At 46.7% G+C, this 24,629-nt stretch overlaps 1 protein-coding gene and 1 long non-coding RNA gene across 3 annotated transcripts in view; one reads left to right on the forward strand and one right to left on the reverse strand.

Moving 5' to 3' along the window:
• The window catches only part of LOC135049950 (uncharacterized), a 164,135-nt gene extending 158,728 nt beyond the window's left edge, over positions 1-5,407 (forward strand). For both annotated transcript variants that reach the window (XR_010241517.1, XR_010241516.1), the window contains one exon: positions 4,777-5,407. This is a non-coding gene — a long non-coding RNA (uncharacterized LOC135049950). The remainder of the gene's footprint in view (positions 1-4,776) is intronic.
• Positions 1-24,629, reverse strand: part of LRRC75A (leucine rich repeat containing 75A) — a 585,529-nt gene that overhangs the window by 98,478 nt on the left and 462,422 nt on the right. The window lies entirely within an intron of this gene.

A 24,629-nucleotide genomic window follows, 5' to 3' on the forward strand; every position in this document is an offset into this window, starting at 1 on the left:
GCAGATGACGTTATACAGCTGATGTAAGTCTGTAACCATGAACTATTTACCAATGTCAAAGACATAAATCAGAGCATAACTCTTTTTTATGAACTAGTCCGTTATTTTTCCCCAATGACATCAGTGCCTCAGTAATGGTTATGCATTTATGCAAATATGCAAAACACATCTTATGACAACACAAAGGGGAAAAATGGCATCCAGTTCAAACCTACAACTGTGCTACACATTCAGGATAGTATAATACTGTAAATGTGAAACATTATAAAGTCAACACTATGGGTGAGATTCAAATGACATATCACGTCCAATTTCCTTTCTAAAATGATCTCCGTTATTGCGCACATTGCACCCATAGTGATCAGGTTTAGCTGTGTAAAGGATTGGGTGCCTCTCTACTCCGAGGGTAGCGAGCTGAAATAATGATACCACGCCATTGAGGGCAGAAACAGAACGGGTGTGGAAAGGGGTGAAAAGAATTGAATCCCGCCCAGTGAGTCAGATTTAAGGTCAATTGTGCGCCATATCTCTGTTGCCATATGTGGAAACACAGGCCACAGGCGCACATTATGTAATGATGAAGTAAGACACTGCTATTAGCTTTTAATTGCTCTACATGGCCAGACCGATTAGGAGGCCTGTGAGCGAGGGCATTGTTGATGTAGGCCGGATGGAGGGACATTTTGCCAGTGATGCTTGCGTGGATTACTGTTGGTGTTACTGGCTGTTGAGTAGAGAGGTGGGTTGGGCATGACTGGACTAAGTGACGGACAGCTAAAGTTGAGCGGAATGAAGTTGAGTAGAATTAATTTGAGTTCAGAATGTAGCGGGGTGGTCACGAGCGGACTGGGTGGCAGAGGTGGGCAGAGGTGAGGATGGAGGGACATGGAATGGGACCATTATACTACATAGCGAAGCTTGTGGGTGGGCGGTCTGGGTTATTATCTGCATAGTAGCTCCAAGAGCTCTGAGGTGGGAGGGGCCTCCCTCATCTCTAGTGCACATCCGTGGAGACAGAATTTAAGCCCACCAGATAATAAATATACATCTATATGCCAAACTGTAACTGCTTTGTGGCGCTTGTACAGTACAGTTATCAGACACAGCAGTACACTTTCTCTTCAGCACTGCGTGCATAAATGTTACTTTTACAATCTCTTGAAATCCTTTTCCAAAAGTAGGCAAACATTTGATAGTGAAAAAAAAAATTATGTGTAAGGTCCCCAAAAGCATAATTTAAAAAAACCATATGCCTGTTTGCCACTTCCTACACAATGGGGGTCATTCAGACCCGATCGCACGCTGCCTTTTTTCGCAGCCGTGCGATCGGGTCTGAACTGCGCATGCGTGCGGTCCGCAATGTCCAGGAGTGTCGCTGGCCGGCGACAAGGGTCGCCGGGCAGCTACGAAGCTAACAAAGAAAGCGATCGCACCGGCGATCGCAAGACAATTGACAGGCAGAAGGCGTCCCTGGGCAGCAACTCATCATTTTCTGGGAGTGACGGGAAAAACGCTGGCGTGCCCAGCCGTTCCGGTGGAGTACTCCTGACGTCACCACCAGCCCGGATCATCGCAGCGGCTTAGTAAGTCCTGGGCGTTGCAGAAACTGCACAAACTTTTGTTTGTGCAGCTCACTGCACAGCCCATCGCACCCCTGCAAAGCCCTTACCCCCTCCCCCTGTAGGCGGCGATTACCTGGTCGCAGTAGTGCAAAAAACAGCCTGCGTGCGACCAGTTCTGAATTAGGCCCAATAATAATACTGAAGTGTACAAGTCACAATTCAGATTCAGGCGATTCCATCAACAGGCCTGATTCAGAGGTGGATGTTACTGCGTCCACTCTTGCGTCTGTTGGCGGAATCGTGGGAGCAAACATATGCAAATGCTAGTTTCAGCTTTCCCTTGGTGTACTACAGCGCGACTAAATGTGCAAGACTTCACTGAGACGCCACCTTTCTCTGCACTCTGTAACACGCCACCCTCATGCGCATCATCCACACTTGTACCAGCTCAATGGCAGGTGTAGTTTCTTCATCTGTACATGCCCTCTGTGAAAGCAGCTGTGCGTCTGAGGCAACACACCCACAACACTCCTATAACACACCCACAGACTTTTTTGCATTCACTTCAGACCACCTCTCAGTCGCAACCCACAAGCTCCCATCACTTCGCTGCTCGATGTTTGATACAGTCTATCCTGATCACAACAGCACATTTGTGCGTACTGCATGTCATACTTACCGACAATCTGGTTGCCACATCCGGGAGGAGGCAGCCAGGTCGGAGCAGCGGGGGCGTGGCGAGGATGGATGACGATGTTTACGGGCAGGTTTGGGGGCGTAACCGCATGTTCGCGTCACCTTGGTCCCGCCCCCTGACTAGCAACACCGATAATATTGGCATTGCAAGGCTGGGGGTGGGGCCGGGATGACGCGAATCGCGTCATCTGACCCACAGACCTCCAACTTTGACTGCGACATAGGAACTTTATCAGGGGATTCAGGAGGGTTGCGGGCGACGGGCGCTCGGCCGGGAGACTTGCCCACTCTTCCGGGGGGGCCGGGAGCGCCACCCGATTTTCGGGAGCCTCCCGGCCATTCCGAGAGAGTAGGCAAGTATGCTGCATGTGCAGTAGCAAATAATCGCCATTGTGTGCGGTTTGTATGCGACTAAGAATCAGCTCCATAGTGTTGAGATTTCATCAGACAAGAGAGACATTCTCTGTACAAACACATCATTTTTACTTGGGCTTGCCATAATATGAAGTGGCATAATGAGTAGTGGCCCTTCCCTCTTTTTCTCTTCAGGAAACTTTTATTCGGCTACTGATGAAACTTTAGGTAGATAAACACCCTGCAAAAACATAACTGCTGCCTGAGGTTTTTATAAAATCCTTTCACCTGCCAAGGAAATGTCTCTGTATGAAAACTTTCCACAGCAAACGCAAGACATTTTGTGGCCTTATACTCATACTGTCAGCAGCATTCCACATTAATCTATGATGGCGAATACGCCGGTGCCTTCCAGGTGTGACAGGTAGCATCCCTATCATCATTGACAAACACTGGCAGTCAGCGGCACTCTCGGCATGAAGAAATACCGCAGTACTTAGGTCTGCTTAATCAACATTTCAATGTTTAGTCAAAATTTTCGTCAGGACAACCACCACATACAAAGACACTTACCTAAATAAGCTTGTCTGTCCGTCCATGGCGCCGTTTGGCCGCTGCGTCCCGCTCGGTCAAGAATGATGTCATTTTCAGGAGTCGGCATGTGCTCCGGTCCTGTTGCCATGATGCCGATGCTGGCACCCGAAGATGACGTCATTCTTGACCGAGCGGGGCGCGGCGGGCAAACGGCGCCATGGACGGACAGACGAGTTTCTTTAGGTAAAAAAAGGGAAAATTGTGTGTGTGTGCGTACTGTGCTATTTAAGCAGCTGGAAAAAATCAGGGGTTTGTGAGGCTCCTTTTTCGTACACTTGGTACGTAGAACAATAAAGCAAGGAATAACCAGCGCTAATATATATAGTGTTTTGAAAAAGTTGATGCTAGACGGTGTACAGAAAAAGTATATAAAGTATATGACTTTTAATTACTATATAATATGAGATAAAATTGGTGTGCAGGTATACATTAAAAATAATTTTTCATTGCATGTCTAACTCCAGAGTATATTCACCGTACGGACTTTGGACCTTTCTCCAGATTCCTCCTGTAGGTACAAGGGTGGCTGGCGTTGCCCAATGTGATGCAGTCCCCAATAGATGAGCATACAGCAATGTCCTGATAGGAAATGCCCTAGGGGTGTCCACAGTCTGCGCAGATAGTTTAGGAGTTTGTTGTTGGAGAAAATATAATGTCCATAGATGTCCTTCAGGTGTTGGTATGGAGTCCGCAATGAAAGTATACAGGATCCTTCTCAGCTCCGAAGGATGTATATTAAAGCATTAGCGTGAATGAAGCTGCTTAGGAGAGTGCTGGGCTTTCTGTTTGGTGTATTTGAGTTCGGTGGTCACAGGCCACCGCACCCCAACCCCTGGGAATGGCGAGTGCAGTGGTTCCTCGTGTTTGTTTATATATATATATATATATATATATTATTTATGAACCCATTATAATTAATTTTTTATTAAGTCGGTGGCACAGTGGAAATTGGTGGGGCAGTGGGTGATAAAAACTTCATTGGTTCCCCCTTCTACAGCCCTGCCCACACCCAGAAATGCCACCCAAATATTAAAATATGTAAAAAAAAAAAAGGTGCCAATTCCAAAGATATCTTTCGTCTTTCAAATTGTTTGAAAAATTATGGGCCCTACACACTGGCAGATTTCACTGAACGATATGAACGTTCTCGTTTATTAATGAACGAGAACTCGTTCACATCATTCAGTCTGGAGGCAGCAACGATGAACGATGCGTGGCCCTGCGCTCGTTCATCGTTGGTGCCCCGTCGCTTATGCATACAGGCCAATATGCACAATCTCGGCCATATTAGCATACACTGCTATGGAGCCAGGTAACGTGGAGAGTAAAGAAACTTCACTTCTCCCCCCCCCGCGCTGGGTCGCCCGCCGGCCGTTTAGGCCATCGGGCACCTCGGCGGCACATCGCCATATGTGTAGGGCCCTTTAGTGTGTACACTCAATTTCGTTTGTCAGGGCCCTTAAGACACAATCTAGTTGTGATTTTTAAGGTCATGTAGATTCCATCACTAAAAGGTGAAATCCAGAGAGTAAAACCTTAAAAGTTTATAGCATTTTTTCTCTCTCTCAAGGTTCAGGTCTATAGAACCTGCCAGTAATGAAAATAAAAGACTTCCCAGAATGCACCAGAGCTGAGACTGGGAAGAGAAAACTCAACAGAGGTTCCAGAAGAACAGTCAAGTTGGCAGTACCATGTTTCCACCAATCGCCTTAAGTGTTTTTTATTGTAAAGAGCACGTTCTGCTATTGAAACCATCTGGTATTAAATACTCCAAAGGGAAACTCCAGTTCTGGCTTGTGGTTTACCCTTCTGTCTGTAATTTATGCTCATAGACTGATCAGTATAATTTGGCAGATGCTTGCAAACTAGCTGCGATATTTCCAAGACGCTACAGAGTGCTCCAATGAATAATGCACATTTCATATGTTATTACAGAGCAGTGTGCTGTGTGGATTACTGCTCCACAATGAAGGAAGACATAAATTATACAGTCATTCATTACCTTCGGGCAGCCAGTTCAGGAAAAAACACCATATAATAAGGAACTGGTTCTGAATAGTCTGATGGAAATATTTAGCTCAATGCATGCTGGTAAAAGGGTTAATGCAGACTGTGCCTGGGAAATACTGGCAAAAAATTAATAATTCAAGTGAGTACTATGTAAAGAAAAAAATCCTAATAAAAAGATTTAATTTACTTTATTTGCATTTTTCTTTATTTGAACTACTGGAAGAAAAAATTATTTACAGAAATAAGCTGCAAATCTCGAGCCATGACATAAAAAAAAAGACAGACTTACTTCAAGTATTCTATGCAGCCGATTCAAATTGATGGTTCACTACTGATAAGATTAAGCTTTTATTCTTGAAGCAGATTTTCTGTAGCTTGCTAGCAATGTTGTGCACTTTCTTCTAATAGAATTTTTTTTTTTTTTTCATTCATTTTTGTATTGAGGTTCACTTAGCAGCTGCTCTGGCCCTGGGATGGCGAAAGGGACGTTTTGTGCAATCTCGCAAACTAAAAATGTAAAATACTTACACTATATGTTTTCTAGTTTTAAACAAACTCTCTAAATATTAAATCAGATTGTTTTTATAGAAAACGTATCAGTAACCACAAAGAATCCAATTATTTCAGGAACCAAGAGTCATCCCCTGGGAAATTAAGTATACAAGCTCTAACGCTCTTCCCGATGATCCCATTTTAGTTCTTTTGCATCTTTCTTGAATACAATTAGGCTGGGCTGTGATTGGCTGCCAACTTAATTTTAAACATCACAAAATTGGCAGTGTTCTATTGCACCCTCTATTTACATATAACAATAGTTGTAAATGCATATAGTTTTGTATTTATTAATTAATCAAAATAATTAAATTAATTATTTTACACACTGCATTGTTAAGAACTGTAATGATCTGAAAGCAGAAATCAAGTATTACTGTTACTTTCAGACTACTTGACAGATAGTTCAAGACGCTATATGCCACCAGACCATACAGTTGCTGTATCCTCATGGTACTGACATAGAGAACTTTGGAACTGAGGGGCAGATGTATTAACCTGGAGAAGGCATAAGGAAGTGATAAACCAGTGATATGTGCAAGGTGATAAAGGCACCAGCCAATCAGCTTCAATATGTAAATTAACAGTTAGGATCTGATTGGCTGGTGCCTTTATCACCTTGCACATATCACTGGTTTATCACTTCCTTATGCCGTCTCCAGGTTAATACATCTGCCCCTGAGTGAGCCTGTTAAAACCAGCTAATTGGACACTTGCACAATATGGTACTTTTGATACCCAGGGGCATTCAGCCTCTTTATGCAATGCCAGGTGGGTATGTGTCCATGGTGATGATGTAACCAATGATGCAGCAGTATTTAAAGCCACCAGAAAAATAAGAATTTACTTACCGATAATTCTATTTCTCGTAGTCCGTAGTGGATGCTGGGGACTCCGTCAGGACCATGGGGATTAGCGGCTCCGCAGGAGACAGGGCACAAAAATAAAGCTTTAGGATCAGGTGGTGTGCACTGGCTCCTCCCCCTATGACCCTCCTCCAAGCCTCAGTTAGGATACTGTGCCCGGACGAGCGTACACAATAAGGAAGGATCTTGAATCCCGGGTAAGACTCATACCAGCCACACCAATCACACCGTACAACTTGTGATCTGAACCCAGTTAACAGTATGACAAAACGTAGGAGCCTCTGAACAGACGGCTCACAACAATAACAACCCGATTTTTTTGTAACAATAACTATGTACAAGTATTGCAGACAATCCGCACTTGGGATGGGCGCCCAGCATCCACTACGGACTACGAGAAATAGAATTATCGGTAAGTAAATTCTTATTTTCTCTAACGTCCTAAGTGGATGCTGGGGACTCCGTCAGGACCATGGGGATTATACCAAAGCTCCCAAACGGGCGGGAGAGTGCGGATGACCCTGCAGCACCGAATGAGAGACTCCATGTCCTCCTCAGCCAGGGTATCAAATTTGTAGAATTTAGCAAACGTGTTTGCCCCTGACCAAGTAGCAGCTCAGCAAAGTTGTAAAGCCGAGACCCCTCAGGCAGTCGCCCAAGATGAGCCCACTTCCTTGTGGAATGGGCTTTTTCTGATTTTGTCTGTGGCAAGCCTGCCACAGAATGAGCAAGCTGAATTGTACTACAAATCCAGCGAGCAATCGTCTGTTTAGAAGCAGGAGCACCCATCTTGTTGGGTGCATACAGGCTAAACAGCGAGTCAGATTTTCTGACTCCAGTCGTCCTGGAAACATATATTTTCAGGGTCCTGACAACGTCAAGTAACTTGGAGTCCTCCAAGTCCCTAGTAGCCGCAGGTACCACAATAGGTTGGTTCATGTGAAAAACAGAAAACACCTTAAGGAGAAATTGAGGACGAGTCCTCAATTCTGCCCTGTCAGAATGAAAAATTAAGTAAGGGCTTTTATATGATAAAGCCGGCCATTCTGACACACGCCTGGCTGAAGCCAGGGCTAATAGAATCTTCACCTTCCATGTGAAATATTTTAAGTCCACAGTGGTGAGTGGATCAAACCAATGTGACTTTAGGAAACTCAAAACAACATTGAGATCCCAAGGTGCCACTGGGGGCACAAAAGGAGGCTGTATATGCAGTACCCCTTTTACAAACGTCTGAACTTCAGGCACTGAAGCCAGTTCTTTCTGGAATAAATTTGACAGGGTCGAAATTTGAACCTTAATGGACCCTAATTTTAGGTCCATAGACAGTCCTGTTTTCAGGAAATGTAGGAAACGTCCCAGTTGGAATTCCTCTGTAGGGACCTTCTTGGCCTCACACCACGCAACATATTTTCGCCAATTGCGGTGAAAATGTTTTGCGGTTACATCCTTCCTGGCTTCGACCAGGGTAGGGATGACTTCATCTGGAATGCCCTTTCAGGATCCGGCGTTCAACTGCCATGCCGTCAAACGCAGCCGCGGTAAGTCTTGGAACAGACAAGGCCCCTGCTGGAGCAGGTCCTTTCTTAAAGGTAGAGGCCACGGTTCTTCCGTGAGAATCTCTTGAAATTCCGGGTACCAAGTCCTTCTTGACCCATCCGGAACCACGAGTATCGTTCTTACTCATCTCCTTGATTCTCAGTACTTTTGGTATGAGATGCATAGGAGGGAACACATACCATGACTGGTACACCCACAGTGTTACCAGAGCGTCCACCGCTATTGCCTGAGGGTCCCTTGACCTGGCGCAATATCTGTCTAGTTTTTTGTTCAGGCGGGACGCCATCATGTCCACCTTTGGTTTTTCCCAACGGTTTACAATCATGTGGAAGACTTCCCGCTGAAGTCCCCACTCTCCCGGGTGGAGGTTATGCTGAGGAAGTCTGCTTCCCAGTTTTCCACTCCCGGAATTAACACTGCTGAGAGTGTTATCACATGATTTTTCGCCCAGCGAAGAATCCTTGCAGTTTCTGCCATTTCCCTCCTGCTTCTTGTGCCGCCCTGTTTTCGTGGGCGACTGCCGTGATGTTGTCCCACTGGATCAATACCGGCTGACCTTGAAGCAGAGGTCTTGCTAAGCTTAGAGCCTTGTAAATTGGCCTTAGCTCCAGTATATTTATGTGGAGAGAAGTCTCCAGACTTGATCACACTCCCTGGAAATTTTTTCCTTGTGTGACTGCTCCCCAGCCACTCAGGCTGGCATCCGTGGTCACCAGGACCCAGTCCTGAATGCCGAATCTGCGGCCCTTTCATAGATGAGCACTCTGCAGCCACCGCAGAAGAAACACCCTTGTCCTTGGAGACAGGGTTATCCGCTGATGCATCTGAAGATGCGATCCGGACCATTTTCCCAGCAGATCCCACTGAAAGGTTCTTGCGTGAAATCTACCGAATGGGATCGCTTTGTAAGAAACCACCATTTTTCACAGTACCCTTTGTGCAATGATGCACTGATACTTTTCCTGGTTTTAGGAGGTTCCTGACTAGCTCGGATAACTCCCTGGCTTTCTTCTCCGGGAGAAAATATCCTTTTCTGGACTGTGTCCAGAATCATCCCTAGGAACATTAGACGTGTCGTCGGAAAAAGCTGCGATTTTGGAATATTTAGAATCCACTCGTGCTGCCGTAGAACTACTTGAGATAGTGCTACTCCGACCGCCAACTGTTCTCTGGACCTTGCCCTTATCAGGAAAGCGTCCATATTTCTTTTAGGAAGAATCATCATTTCGGCCATTACCTTGGTAAAGACCCGGGGTGCCGTGGACAATCCAAACGGCAGCGTCTGAACTGATAGTGACAGTTCTGTACCACGAACCTGAGATACCCTTGGTGAGAAAGGCAAAATTTGGACTTGTAGGTAAGCGTCCCTGATATCCAGTGACACCATATCGTCCTGGTTCGCTATCACTGCTCTGAGTGACTCCATCTTGATTTGAACCCTTGTATGTAATTGTTCAAATCTTTTAGATCTCACCGAGCCGTTTGGCTTCAGTACCACAATATATTGTGGAATAATACCCCTTCCCTTGTTGTAGGAGGGGTACTTTGATTATCACGTACTGGGAATACAGCCTGTGAATTTTTTTCCAATACTGCCTCCCTGTCGGAGGGAGACGTTGGTAAAGCAGACTTCAGGAACTTGTGAGGGGAAGACGTCTCGAATTTCCAATGTACACCTGGGATACTACGTGTAGGATCCAGGAGTCCACTTGCGAGTGAGCCCACTGCGTGCTGAAACTCTTGAGATGACCCCCCACCGCACCTGAGTCCGCTTGTATGGCCCCAGCGTCATGCTGCGGACTTGGCAGAAGCTGTGGAGGACTTCTGTTCCTGGGAATGGGCTGCCTGCTGCAGTCTTCTTCCCTTTCCTCTAACCCTGGGCAGATATGACTGGCCTTTTGCCCGCCTGCCTTTATGGGTACGAAAGGACTGAGACTGAAAAGACTGTGTCCTTTTCTGCTGAGATGTGACTTGGGGTAACAAAAGTGGATTTTCCAGCTGTTGCCATGGCCACCAGGTCCGATGGACCGCCCCTTTATACGGCAATACTTCCATGTGCCGTCTGGAATCTGCATCACCTGACCACTGTCGTGTCTATAAACATCGTCTGGCAGATATGGACATCACATCTACTCTTGATGCCAGAATGCAAATATCCCTCTGCGCATCTCGCATATATAGAAATGCATCCTTAAAATGCTCTATAGTCAATAAAATATTGTTCCTGTCAAGGGTATCAATATTTTCAGTCAGGAAATCCGACCAAGCCCCCCCAGCGCTGCACATCCAGGCTGAGGCGATTGCTGGTCGTAGTATAACACCAGTATGTGTGTATATACTTCTTAGGATATTTTTCAGCTTCCTATCAGCTGGATCCTTGAGGGCGGCCGTATCTGGAGACGGTAACGCCACTTGTTTTTATAAGCGTGTGAGCGCCTTATCCACCCTAAGGTGTGTTTCCCAACTCGCCCTCACTTCTGGCGGGAAAAGGTATACCTCCAATAATTTTCCATCGGAGGAAACCCACGTATCATCACACACTTTAATTTATCTGATTCAGGAAAAACTACAAGTAGATTATTCCCACCCTACATAATACCCTTATTTGTGGTACTTGTAGTATCAGAAATATGTAACACCTCCTTCATTGCCCTTAACATGTAACGTGTGGCCCTAAAGGAAAATACGTTTGTTTCTTCACCGTCGACACTGAAGTCAGTGTCCGTGTCTGTGTCTGTGTCGACCAACTGAGGTAAATGGGCGTTTTTACAAGCCCCTGACGGTGTCTGAGACGCCTGGACAGGTACTAATTTGTTTGCCGGCCGTCTCATGTCGTCAACCGACCTTGCATCGTGTTGACATTATCACGTAATTCCTAAATAAGCCATCCATTCCGGTGTCGACTCCCTAGAGAGTGACATCACCCATACAGGCAATTTGCTCCGCCTCCTCACCAACATCGTCCTCCTACATGTCGACACACATGTACCGACACACAGCACACACACAGGGAATGCTCTGATAGAGGACAGGACCCCACTAGCCCTTTGGGGAGACAGAGGGAGAGTTTGCCAGCACACACCAAAAACGCTATAATTATACAGGGACAACCCCTTATACAAGTGTTTTCCCTTATAGCATTTTCACATATGTAATCATATCGCCAAATAAGTGCCCCCCCTCTCTGTTTTAACCCTGTTTCTGTAGTGCAGTGCAGGGGAGAGCCTGGGAGCCTTCCTCTCAGCAGAGCTGAGCAGGAAAATGGCGCCGTGTGCTGAGGAGAATAGGCCCCGCCCCCTAAAACGGCGGGTTCTTCTCCCGGAGTTTGTGAGATCTGGCAGGGGTTAAATACATCCATATAGCCTCAAGGGCTATATGTGATGTATTTTAGCCATACAAAAGGTATAATACATTGCTGCCCAGAGCGCCCCCCCCAGCGCCCTGCACCCTCAGTGACCGCTGGTATGAAGTGTGCTGACAACAATGGCGCACAGCTGCAGTGCTGTGCGCTACCTTATGAAGACTGAAAGTCTTCTGCCGCCTGTTTCTGGACCTCTGGACCTCTTCAACTTCGGCATCTGCAAGGGGGGTCGGCGGCGCGGCTCCGGGACGAACCCCAGGGTGAGACCTGTGTTCCGACTCCCTCTGGAGCTAATGGTGTCCAGTAGCCTAAGAATCCAATCCATCCTGCACGCAGGTGAGTTGAAATTCTCTCCCCTAAGTCCCTCGATGCAGTGAGCCTGTTGCCAGCAGGACTCACTGAAAATAAAAAACCTAAAAAACTTTTTCTAAGCAGCTCTTTAAGAGAGCCACCTAGATTGCACCCTGCTCGGACGGGCACAAAAACCTAACTGAGGCTTGGAGGAGGGTCATAGGGGGAGGAGCCAGTGCACACCACCTGATCCTAAAGCTTTATTTTTGTGCCCTGTCTCCTGCGGAGCCGCTAATCCCCATGGTCCTGACAGAGTCCCCAGCATCCACTTAGGACGTTAGAGAAATAAGGCATACATGAAGGAGAATATTTATCATAGCATACCTCCCAACTGTTACACTTTAAGCAGGACAGTCCCAATTTGAGGGCTCTTTCCCTTCTTCCCCATCAGGAAAACTTTGTGCCAAGCAAGCTGAAAGATTGGGAGGAATGCTCCATTCAATGATGAAATTGTGTTTTCTGGGGAGGGGAACAGTTCCCAGTGAGTGGCCGGAAGCTGTGATGTGGGGTCGTGGCAATTTCCCAACATTAAATGTTGGGAGGTATGTCATACTGCAAAATGTCCTCTGGTTGCTGAAATGGATATTTTAAATGGTGATAGGGCTTTGTACTATAAAAAAAAGGGATCACATATTATGATCACTACACCCTTCATACCTGGTCACAATATTTCTCATAGCAGTCCTGTAATAAGAATTGAGGCAGTACAGGAACAGCCGCAATCTTTGTTCTGTTATCGCCATCTTTGGAAAGCAATAACAGAAGAATAGGAGTAAAAAAACTATTTTTTTTTATTTTTTATATTATACTGAAAAGATCTAACATTAACAGATCTGTCCACCCGGTGCTGACATTGCATGCATCTAAAACATTGCTGCTACTGCCAACCCCCGACCTTTGGATTTATCTAAACGTTTATGAATTGTACCTATTTTTAAAAACACACAGCCAGTGGTGGATTTTACAGAGGGACTGCAGGACTACCCCCCCCCCCCCCCCTCCAAGTAAAATCTGCAGCGTTCCCTGCTAATCACAGCCAGTTTTGACATATTTAAGCTCCACCTCCGGGCCTAAGTCCTACCCCTACTGCCGCCTGACATCAGCCATCAATCACCAAGAGAGCAGAGACACCCACACCCCCCCATCCCACCCCTCCCATGGACTGGGTATCCATTCAGATGGTCGACAATGTTAAGGTCGACACTCATTAGGTCGACCACTATTGGTCGACATTGACATGGTCAACATGGATAAATGGTCGACATATGAAAATGGTCAACACATGAAAATGTTGACAAGAGTTTTTAAAATAAATAAATCTTTTTTGGAACTTTTTCATACTTTACGATCCACGTGCACTACGACTGGGAACGGTAAACTGTGCGAGGCACCTTACCCGAAGCTCGCGAGCCATGCGGGGGACATGGTGCACTAATTGGGGTTCCCCGTCACTTTACGCAGAAAACTACACCAAAAAGTAAAAAAACTCATGTCGACCTTTTCATGTGTCAACCTTTAACGTGTCGACCAGTTTCATGTGTCGACCATTTGTCCATGTCGACCATATCAACGTCGACCAATAGTGGGCGACCTAATGAGTGTCGACTTTAACATTGTCGACCATTCATACCGGAACCCCTGGCCAGACAGATAACAAGCTCTTATTTATATTTGTATTTTCTTGATTTACCTTTTGGAATTCACAACTATCTCTGGCATACCTGCTACTCAGTATGCAACTAGACCCAGTAAACCAAACCAGGAGTTTATCAAGACCAGAGCTGGATTTAGGGAAAGGCTGAAAAGACTGCTACCTAGGGGCTGCCCTCTAGCAAGGGGCTCCCACCATCAATAAGCAAGATTGCTGTTTGCAGTGAGAGAGTGAGAGAGTAGCCGAGTGAAAGAGCACTACAGCACTTATGAAGTCTAGAAAGGAGAGAGGAGAAATAAGAGAAAGGAAGAGGTGTAAAGAGAATAACACCTAAAGTAAGTATTGTCGAAGGGAGTTACTGAATGGTGAACTTATTAAAAAAAATGGTTGTGGGGAGGCATACATGAGGCATATTAACATCCAGGGGTGTCCTTGTGCAATGTCCCATCCTCCTGCATCACCCCCCCATCCTTCCCGAGTAGGTGCCTTGTAAATGATTGCCGCATTAAACATACGGGCAGACTCACACAAAGACCCGCACCTTCGCACCTCCGGCAGCTCGCAGGCTGTTACATTTAACCCCATATATGATTTCACCTGGTTTAATCAGTCACAGAACCTGTGTATTTCTTCAGTGTCCCTCATTAAAGGGATATTATAGCAACTCCACATGGGGAAGTCTAGATAGAAAGGGATGGGGAGCCTACAGAGGAAATAGATAATTACATAGCAAAGGCAGTGCCACATTTGCAAAATGCAGTACGACAAAATAGATTTGATTTCTAGACTTTAAGAAACAGTGAAGGTTTTTCTTTTTTTCCCCCAGTTATTATTATTACTACTTTAAAATAGGAACAAATATCTAGAAACATGCATTCCTCTCCATACATCCTGTTGGTTAGAAGGCTAGAAAGAAGGTTGTTTCTTTGTAGTATATAAATATAATGGTCCGGATGTACTAAGCGGAAAATGCGGTAAACTCCCTGTTTACCGCATTTTCCTGATGTACTAACCCCCGGCCGGCAGGTCAGCGCCGCGGCGGGGTACGCCAGCTTTAGCTGGCGATACTCCATAGAAGCCTATGGGCTTCTCTCCGCGGCGCTGTGTGAGGGATATGATCAGATCCCTCCCAGTATGCCCTGCGGCCGCCCCCGTCACCCCGCGCATGCGCAGACTGACTCCCGGGCCGAATCCCGGAAGTCATGCTGCCGCTGCGCATCGCGGAGGTCAGCTCTTATCGGAAGAGCTGTCCTCCGCAATGCTGATCGCATATGTTAGTACATATGCGATCAGCATCGTGGCGCAGGGCGGCGATGTACATTAGTACATCCCGCCCACAGTATATAAAATCCTATAAAGCATAACATAATAGAAAATGTAACAGTGAATTAGTAATGTCTACAAATAAGTGTACATTCAAAAGTACAAAAAAATAAACAAAACAATAATTTTTCCATTTCTCTATTTTATTCCCAATGTATAATGAATTAGCCTTCTGTATATAAGCATAAAGTTCCTATTTATGGCCCCGCTTAACTCTTGTTGGCCCAGGTCTAGAGTACCCCCACAAGTTTTCAGCCTAGGGGCCTCCACAGTCCTTAATCCAGTACTGACCATGACAATGATAGGGGCAAAGGGGCCATTGCCCTTGGGTTCCAAGTACTGTATATACAGTATATGACAATGGCTTTCCAATGCTGACATGCTGTGTTATATTATAAAAGAATATGTTGTCCATCCTATATGGTTATATACAATGAGCACCAAGATTCACAATTCACTAACATATGGAATGCTGGGAATGTTCTCAAACTCAGCAATATCTTGAATACAAATGAGCTATAGGGTATAACAAATGAGTACCACAGAACTGCTGAGGATTCAGGCATCACACAGCTGGTGAGTGCATTATTATAATGGTATGTATCTTATCTACAGGCAACAGTAATGTGTGAGAAACATAATCATGTGCTGTATTTTAATTAAAGAAAGCAAGGAGACTGGAAGCATCTACAGTAACGTGGGAGATTACTGTTTTCATATACAGCAGCTCTCAGGCAAATGTATTAACTATCATTTACGGGTATATTTACTAAATCATTTTTGTGGGAAATCCCCCAAAAGATAAAGTTTTCATGGGATACCCAAAAAAAGTAATCAGTCCCTGGATATATGATGGGTACTAGAAGTAGATTTGGGAAATCTTTTTTTAGAGATCTCTGCTGTGGTCTGTGTGGATTGCAATAGCAGCGGCCATAGGTTCCTAAGGGGGCTGCTATACTGTGAAAGTTACCAAGCTCTGGAATACAGAGCTTTTCCACTGCAGCCTATAGGATAGAGATCGCACATCCCTCCCTGGCAATGTCAGCTCGCACATCTGTCTATTAACGGTGCAAAACAGCACACCAGGGGCTCCACAGCAGAAAGTGAAGCGATCGCATCAGCAAGCTTTACTTTACACACTGACTCCGCGGGCTCCTATTTCTTTTAATTTATTACTGACGCGAGTTGCGGCGAAAAGAAACTATGATTATCAGACCAATAATTAGAATGTATGGACCCTTATACTCAAAAATCGTTATGCTGCATCAAAATGTGTTAAGAATAGAAAGGAGTAGAATCATCTAAAACGTAACAGGCTAGGAGAACTAAGAATAATTTGTGACTTTGCATATTCTCAGAATCATTAATGTGATACTTGTGTGTGACATATTGCAGCATCAGGAGTCAGTCGGTAAAAAATTCCTTCTAAAGAGACATCAAAAAATGCAGCCAGTAAATGTCTGCCTCCCACTGCCTCTCATTCCAACCACGTCACACCATCACTAGGTGCAGGGAAATGGCGCTTGCCATTGAACTATGGAAGAAATCACCTGCTATCTCTATGACAAGAGCCATTTTTTAGTCAGGATTGGGTCCCGTGGTACCTCAGGGAAAGCTGTGACCCCACGTGGATCCTTCCTCGATCCCCCCCCACCCCTCCTGGGAATTTCATACCATACTGGTATCTTTTTCAGACTATAACCCTACATAAGCTACACTCAGAGCTTAAAGTGGTCCCGGAGAGGAGGGGGAACTCACTTCCCCACATCCCTCCCACTTAGCGCGCCACAGAAAGGGGTGTGGACTCACAAGGAAGGGACGTGGCCACACAAAAGTACCCCCAATTCAAAATAATGCCTCACAGTAGCACAATCTTATTCACATTGCCCACCCCACATACTAGTGCCCTTTACACACACAAATCCCACAATAGCAGAGCCACTTACACACACAATGCCCACAGCAGTGCCCTCCCCCTCCTAATTTTAGATTTCATTCACAATATAGTAGTATATATGGAACAACCTTTGCTCACCTCTCTTATGTCTTCTATGTGTCCCTTCTGCTTTCTTGTTTCCTTTGTCTGTCACTCTCCTCATGTGTCCATATCTTCATCCTAGGTATCCCATACACCCTCTATGCTCTGCTTTGCATCTGATCATCTGATTCTTTCTCTCCTTTACTTACCCCCTACACCTCTCACTACCTGTGCGTCACTCATCCATCTCACCCCCTGCACCTCTCACTCCCTCCCCATCTCACCCTGGCGCCTCTCACTCCACCATCTCACCCCCTGTTCCTCTCACTCCCCCATCTCACTCTGGTGCCTCTCGCTCCCCCATCTCACCCCCTGCACCTCTCACTCCCTCATCTCACTCCCTCCCCATCTCAGCCCCTGTTCCTCTCACTCCCCCATCTCACCCTCTGCACCTCACACTCATCTCACCCCCTGCACCTCTCACTCCCTCATCTCACTCCCTCCCCATCTCAGCCCCTGTTCCTCTCACTCCCCCATCTCACCCCCTGCACCTCACACTCATCTCACCCCCTACACCTCTCACTCCCTCTCCATCTCACCCCCGCTTCTCTCACTCCCCCATCTCACCGCCTGCTCCTCTCACTCCCTCATCTCACCCCCTGCACCACTCACTCCCCCATCTCACCCCCTGATCCTCTCACTCCCCCATCTTCTCACTCTGGCGCCTTTCACTCCCCCACCTCACCGCCTGCTCCTCTCACTCCCTCTTCTCACCCCCCCGTTCCTCTCACTCCTTCCCCATCTCATGCCCTGCTTCTTTCACCCCCTCCCCCATCTCGCTCCCTGCTTCTCTCTCACCCCCTGCGTCATGAGAGCCTGTGCCCTGGAGCATCGGGTCTCCTGCATCAGTGGTTGTGGCCTGGAGCATCGGGTCCCCTGCTTTTTTCACCCCCTGCATCAGTGGCCTGTAGCATCAGGTCCCGGCTGCAGTGTAAAGCTGACAGCGGCCGCGAGACAGTCCTGGCTCACGGACTAGCTGCTACTGAAAAGAATTTAGGCCGCACTTTGAATCTGGCGCTGATTATGCGCCATTCACAGCTCCTAGACCGTCAGCTAATGAGAAGCTGCCACTTTTAAAAAAGCCGCCCCCCTTCTTTTGATTGGTGCTGCAGCCTGTCCACGAGCCGGGATTGGCTGGCGGCCGCTATCAACTTTACAATGCAGCAGGGACCTGACGCTGTGGCCGGGAGGAGGCGGAACTGGTTCCGTCTGCAAGTAGAGGTGCCGGAACGCAGTTCCACCCCACTCCGTCCCACTTTAACCACTAGCTACACATCTCTCTTCTCCAATGTTAATCTTATTAGCCACTTTGCCTACCCTCCCCCACCCTCTGCCCCTAGCTTCCACCCCTCCACCCCCCCCTGATGTCATTTTCTGGTTATGTTTTATTTTTATTTTGCTATGTCAGTTTTTACATTATTTGCCATATTATACTTGCTCAGTCATTGCTGATTATTGTAAAATCCAAGGTCTACTGTGTCCCTTTACATACTATCCAACACCCGGCGCCTTTAACACAGGACTCCCTTGCGTGCCCAGAAAAGGGGGCATGACCTATGTAAAAGGAGGTGTGGCTTTGTTGCAATGTCACGATCACGAGCCACGCCTCCTATTGTCATCACAGTGGGGGCATGCCCAGTGCTCTGTGAGCTGCCAGCATGCCCCCAGAACGTCTATTCACTGCTGTGCTCAGTGACAGGGAGATTCCCAAGTACACCGCCCCCCCCCCCCCCCCCCCCCCCCCATCACACCCACCGTGGGTGGGACAGTAGGACAGTCCCAAAAAAAACTGACCGTTCCTAGTAAATTGGAACAGTTGGGAGGAATGTATTTATGGCTACGTATTGTTTGTTAATCTGACCTCTCAAGAGAAAGAGTTAAAAAAAAGAAAGAAATACCATTCCCAATGACTGATTAATAATGCTACTGCCTTACAGTAGCCAGACACAGCTATTGTACATTACAATTGTTATTCTGCTACCGTGTGTACTTCTTATATTGTAACAGGATTATTTTTACCTTTTGTTTTTATTATGTTCCCTATAGTGTTTCTATTATGTTCCCTATAATACATGATGATAATATGCTCTTTTGTTCTACGAAAAGAAAAAAATATAATGCAAGAAATGTATACAGTACACTATGTACTACCCGAAGCCCTGATTCAGATTTAGGTATAAAAAAAGAAAGAGCAAGTAACTGTATACCCAGATAAACCACAATGCAATAGAAGGGATGAAAAGACATTTTTTTTTTTGCATATGAGGTAAATACTGGCTGCCTTTGCATGTAGCTCACAAATGCTAAAGCTTTATTTTTACACTGCAATTTACTTTTAAGTTTGAACACACCTCTCCCAAATATTAGACAACAGCCACCATTAAAAAAAAAAAAAGGGGTGGGGTTAGGGGGAGTTATGGGACCAAAGGGGAGAAAGTCGGAGGCCTCAGAAATTTGCTTGTGGTCTTAGATTAACACTGTTATTAAGACTTGATTTAAAATAAGATTTTACTTACCGATAAATCTATTTCTCGGAGTCCGTAGTGGATGCTGGGGTTCCTGAAAGGACCATGGGGAATAGCGGCTCCGCAGGAGACAGGGCACAAAAAGTAAAGCTTTTTCAGATCAGGTGGTGTGCACTGGCTCCTCCCCCTATGACCCTCCTCCAGACTCCAGTTAGGTACTGTGCCCGGACGAGCGTACACAATAAGGGAGGATTTTGAATCCCGGGTAAGACTCATACCAGCCACACCAATCACACCGTACAACCTGTGATCTAAACCCAGTTAACAGTATGATAACAGCGGAGCCTCTGAAAGATGGCTTCCTTCAACAATAACCCGAATTAGTTAACAATAACTATGTACAATATATGCAGATAATCCGCACTTGGGATGGGCGCCCAGCATCCACTACGGACTCCGAGAAATAGATTTATCGGTAAGTAAAATCTTATTTTCTCTATCGTCCTAGTGGATGCTGGGGTTCCTGAAAGGACCATGGGGATTATACCAAAGCTCCCAAACGGGCGGGAGAGTGCGGATGACTCTGCAGCACCGAATGAGAGAACTCCAGGTCCTCCTTAGCCAGAGTATCAAATTTGTAAAATTTTACAAACGTGTTCTCCCCTGACCACGTAGCTGCTCGGCAAAGTTGTAATGCCGAGACCCCTCGGGCAGCCGCCCAAGATGAGCCCACCTTCCTTGTGGAGTGGGCCTTTACAGATTTAGGCTGTGGCAGGCCTGCCACAGAATGTGCAAGTTGGATTGTGCTACAGATCCAACGAGCAATCGTCTGCTTAGACGCAGGAGCACCCATCTTGTTGGGTGCATACAATATAAACAACGAGTCAGATTTTCTGACTCCAGCTGTCCTTGCAATATATATTTTTAATGCTCTGACAACGTCCAGTAACTTGGAGTCCTCCAAGTCACTTGTAGCCGCAGGCACTACAATAGGCTGGTTCAGATGAAATGCTGACACCACCTTAGGGAGAAAATGCGGACGAGTCCGCAGTTCTGCCCTGTCCGAATGGAAAATCAGATATGGGCTTTTGTAAGATAAAGCTGCCAATTCTGATACTCTCCTGGCAGAAGCCAGGGCTAGAAGCATGGTCACTTTCCAAGTGAGATATTTCAAATCCCCCTTATTTAGTGGTTCAAACCAATGAGATTTTAGAAAGTCCAAAACCACATTGAGATCCCACGGTGCCACTGGAGGCACCACAGGAGGCTGTATATGCAGCACTCCCTTAACAAAGGTCTGGACTTCAGGGACTGAAGCCAATTCTTTTTGAAAGAAAATCGACAGGGGCCGAAATTTGAACCTTAATAGATCCCAATTTGAGACCCATAGACAATCCTGATTGCAGGAAATGTAGGAATCGACCCAGTTGAAATTCCTCCGTCGGAGCACTCCGATCTTCGCACCACGCAACATATTTTCGCCAAATTCGGTGATAATGTTGCACGGTTACTTCCTTCCTTGCTTTAATCAAAGTAGGAATGACTTCTTCCGGCATGCCTTTTTCCTTTAGGATCTGGCGTTCAACCGCCATGCCGTCAAACGCAGCCGCGGTAAGTCTTGAAACAGACAGGGACCCTGCTGAAGCAAGTCCCTCCTTAGAGGTAGAGGCCACGGATCTTCCGTGATCATCTCTTGAAGTTCCGGGTACCAAGTCCTTCTTGGCCAATCCGGAACCACTAGTATCGTTCTTACGCCTCTTTGCCGTATAATTCTCAATACTTTTGGTATGAGAGGCAGAGGAGGAAACACATACACCGACTGGTACACCCAAGGCGTTACCAGCGCGTCCACAGCTATTGCCTGCGGATCTCTTGACCTGGCGCAATACCTGTCCAGTTTTTTGTTGAGGCGAGACGCCATCATGTCCACCATTGGTCTTTCCCAACGGGTTACCAGCATGTGGAAGACTTCTGGATGAAGTCCCCACTCTCCCGGGTGAAGATCGTGTCTGCTGAGGAAGTCTGCTTCCCAGTTGTCCACTCCCGGGATGAACACTGCTGACAGTGCTATCACATGATTCTCTGCCCAGCGAAGAATCCTTGCAGCTTCTGCCATTGCACTCCTGCTTCTTGTGCCGCCCTGTCTGTTCACATGGGCGACTGCCGTGATGTTGTCCGACTGGATCAACACCGGTTTTCCCTGAAGCAGAGGTTCTGCCTGGCTTAGAGCATTGTATATTGCTCTTAGTTCCAGAATGTTTATGTGAAGAGACGTTTCCAGGCTCGTCCATACTCCCTGGAAGTTTCTTCCTTGTGTGACTGCTCCCCAGCCTCTCAGGCTGGCGTCCGTGGTCACCAGGATCCAATCCTGTATGCCGAATCTGCGGCCCTCCAATAGATGAGGACTCTGCAACCACCACAGAAGAGACACCCTTGTCCTTGGAGACAGGGTTATCCGTAGGTGCATCTGAAGATGCGACCCTGACCATTTGTCCAACAGATCCCTTTGGAAAATTCTTGCGTGGAATCTGCCGAATGGAATTGCTTCGTAAGAAGCCACCATTTTTCCCAGGACTCTTGTGCATTGATGTACAGACACCTTTCCTGGTTTTAGGAGGTTCCTGACAAGCTCGGATAACTCCTTGGCTTTTTCCTCCGGGAGAAAAAACCTTTTTCTGAACCGTGTCCAGAATCATCCCTAGGAACAGCAGACGAGTTGTCGGCATTAACTGGGATTTTGAAATATTCAGAATCCACCCGTGCTGTTTTAGCACTTCTTGAGACAGTGCTAATCCCATCTCTAGCTGTTCTCTGGACCTCGCCCTTATTAGGAGATCGTCCAAGTATGGGATAATTAATATGCCTTTTCTTCGAAGAAGAATCATCATCTCGGCCATTACCTTTGTAAAGATCCGAGGTGCCGTGGACAATCCGAACGGCAGCGTCTGAAACTGATAGTGACAGTTTTGTACAACGAACCTGAGGTACCCCTGGTGTGAGGGGTAAATTGGAACGTGGAGATACGCATCCTTGATGTCCAAGGATACCATACAGTCCCCCTCTTCCAGGTTCGCTATCACTGCTCTGAGTGACTCCATCTTGAACTTGAACTTCTTTATGTACAGGTTCAAGGACTTCAGATTTAGAATAGGCCTTACCGAGCCATCCGGCTTCGGTACCACAAAAAGAGTGGAATAATACCCCTTCCCTTGTTGTAGAAGAGGTACCTTGACTATCACCTGCTGAGAGTACAGCTTGTGAATGGCTTCCAAAACCGTCTCCCTTTCGGAGGGGGACGTTGGTAAAGCAGACTTCAGGAAACGGCGAGGTGGATCTGTCTCTAATTCCAACCTGTACCCTTGAGATATTATCTGCAGGATCCAGGGATCTACCTGCGAGTGAGCCCACTGCGCGCTGTAATTTTTGAGACGACCGCCCACCGTCCCCGAGTCCGCTTGAGAAGCCCCAGCGTCATGCTGAGGCTTTTGTAGAAGCCGGGGAGGGCTTCTGTTCCTGGGAAGGAGCTGCGTGTTGCTGTCTCTTCCCTCGACCTCTGCCTCGTGGCAGATATGAATAGCCCTTTGCTCTCTTATTTTTAAAGGAACGAAAGGGCTGCGGTTGAAAAGTCGGTGCCTTTTTCTGTTGGGGAGTGACTTGAGGTAGAAAGGTGGATTTCCCGGCTGTAGCCGTGGCCACCAAATCTGATAGACCGACTCCAAATAACTCCTCCCCTTTATACGGCAAAACTTCCATATGCCGTTTTGAATCCGCATCGCCTGTCCACTGTCGCGTCCATAAAGCTCTTCTGGCCGAAATGGACATAGCACTTACCCGTGATGCCAGTGTGCAGATATCCCTCTGTGCATCACGCATATAAAGAAATGCATCCTTTATTTGTTCTAACGACAGTAAAATATTGTCCCTGTCCAGGGTATCAATATTTTCAATCAGGGACTCTGACCAAACTACCCCAGCACTGCCCATCCAGGCAGTCGCTACAGCTGGTCGTAGTATAACACCTGCATGTGTGTATATACTTTTTTGGATATTTTCCATCCTCCTATCTGATGGATCTTTAAGTGCGGCCGTCTCAGGAGAGGGTAACGCCACTTGTTTAGATAAGCGTGTTAGCGCCTTGTCCACCCTAGGAGGTGTTTCCCAGCGCTCCCTAACCTCTGGCGGGAAAGGGTATAATGCCAATAATTTCTTTGAAATTATCAGCTTTTTATCAGGGGCAACCCACGCTTCATTACACACGTCATTTAATTCTTCTGATTCAGGAAAAACTATAGGTAGTTTTTTCATACCCCACATAATACCCTGTTTAGTGGTACCTGTAGTATCAGCTAAATGTAACGCCTCCTTCATTGCCAAAATCATATAACGTGTGGCCCTACTGGAAAATACGGTTGAATCGTCACCGTCACCACTGGAGTCAGTGCCTGCGTCTGGGTCTGTGTCGACCGACTGAGGCAAAGGGCGTTTCACAGCCCCTGACGGTGTTTGAGTCGCCTGGACAGACACTAATTGATTGTCCGGCCGCCTCATGTCGTCAAACGACTGCTTTAGCGTGTTGACACTATCCCGTAGTTCCATAAATAAAGGCATCCATTCTGGTGTCGACTCCCTAGGGGGTGACATCCTCATATTTGGCAATTGCTCCGCCTCCACACCAATATCGTCCTCATACATGTCGACACACACGTACCGACACACAGCAGACACACAGGGAATGCTCCTAACGAAGACAGGACCCACTAGCCCTTTGGGGAGACAGAGGGAGAGTTTGCCAGCACACACCAAAAGCGCTATATATATATCAGGGATAGCCTTATAATAAGTGCTCCCTTATAGCTGCTTTGTTATATCAAAATATCGCCATAAATTTGCCCCCCCCTCTCTGTTTTACCCTGTTTCTGTAGTGCAGTGCAGGGGAGAGACTTGGGAGCCGTCCTGACCAGCGGAGCTGTGAGAGGAAATGGCGCCGTGTGCTGAGGAGATAGGCCCCGCCCCTTTTCTGGCGGGCTCGTCTCCCGCTATTTAGAAAAATCAGGCAGGGGTTAAATATCTCCATATAGCCTCTAGGGGCTATATGTGAGGTATTTTTAGCCTTTATAGGTATTCATTTGCCTCCCAGGGCGCCCCCCTCCCAGCGCCCTGCACCCTCAGTGACTGCCGTGTGAAGTGTGCTGAGAGGAAAATGGCGCACAGCTGCAGTGCTGTGCGCTACCTTTAGAAGACTGCAG

The sequence above is a fragment of the Pseudophryne corroboree genome, chromosome 2 (assembly GCF_028390025.1).
Source record: "Pseudophryne corroboree isolate aPseCor3 chromosome 2, aPseCor3.hap2, whole genome shotgun sequence".
Taxonomy (NCBI): domain Eukaryota; kingdom Metazoa; phylum Chordata; class Amphibia; order Anura; family Myobatrachidae; genus Pseudophryne; species Pseudophryne corroboree.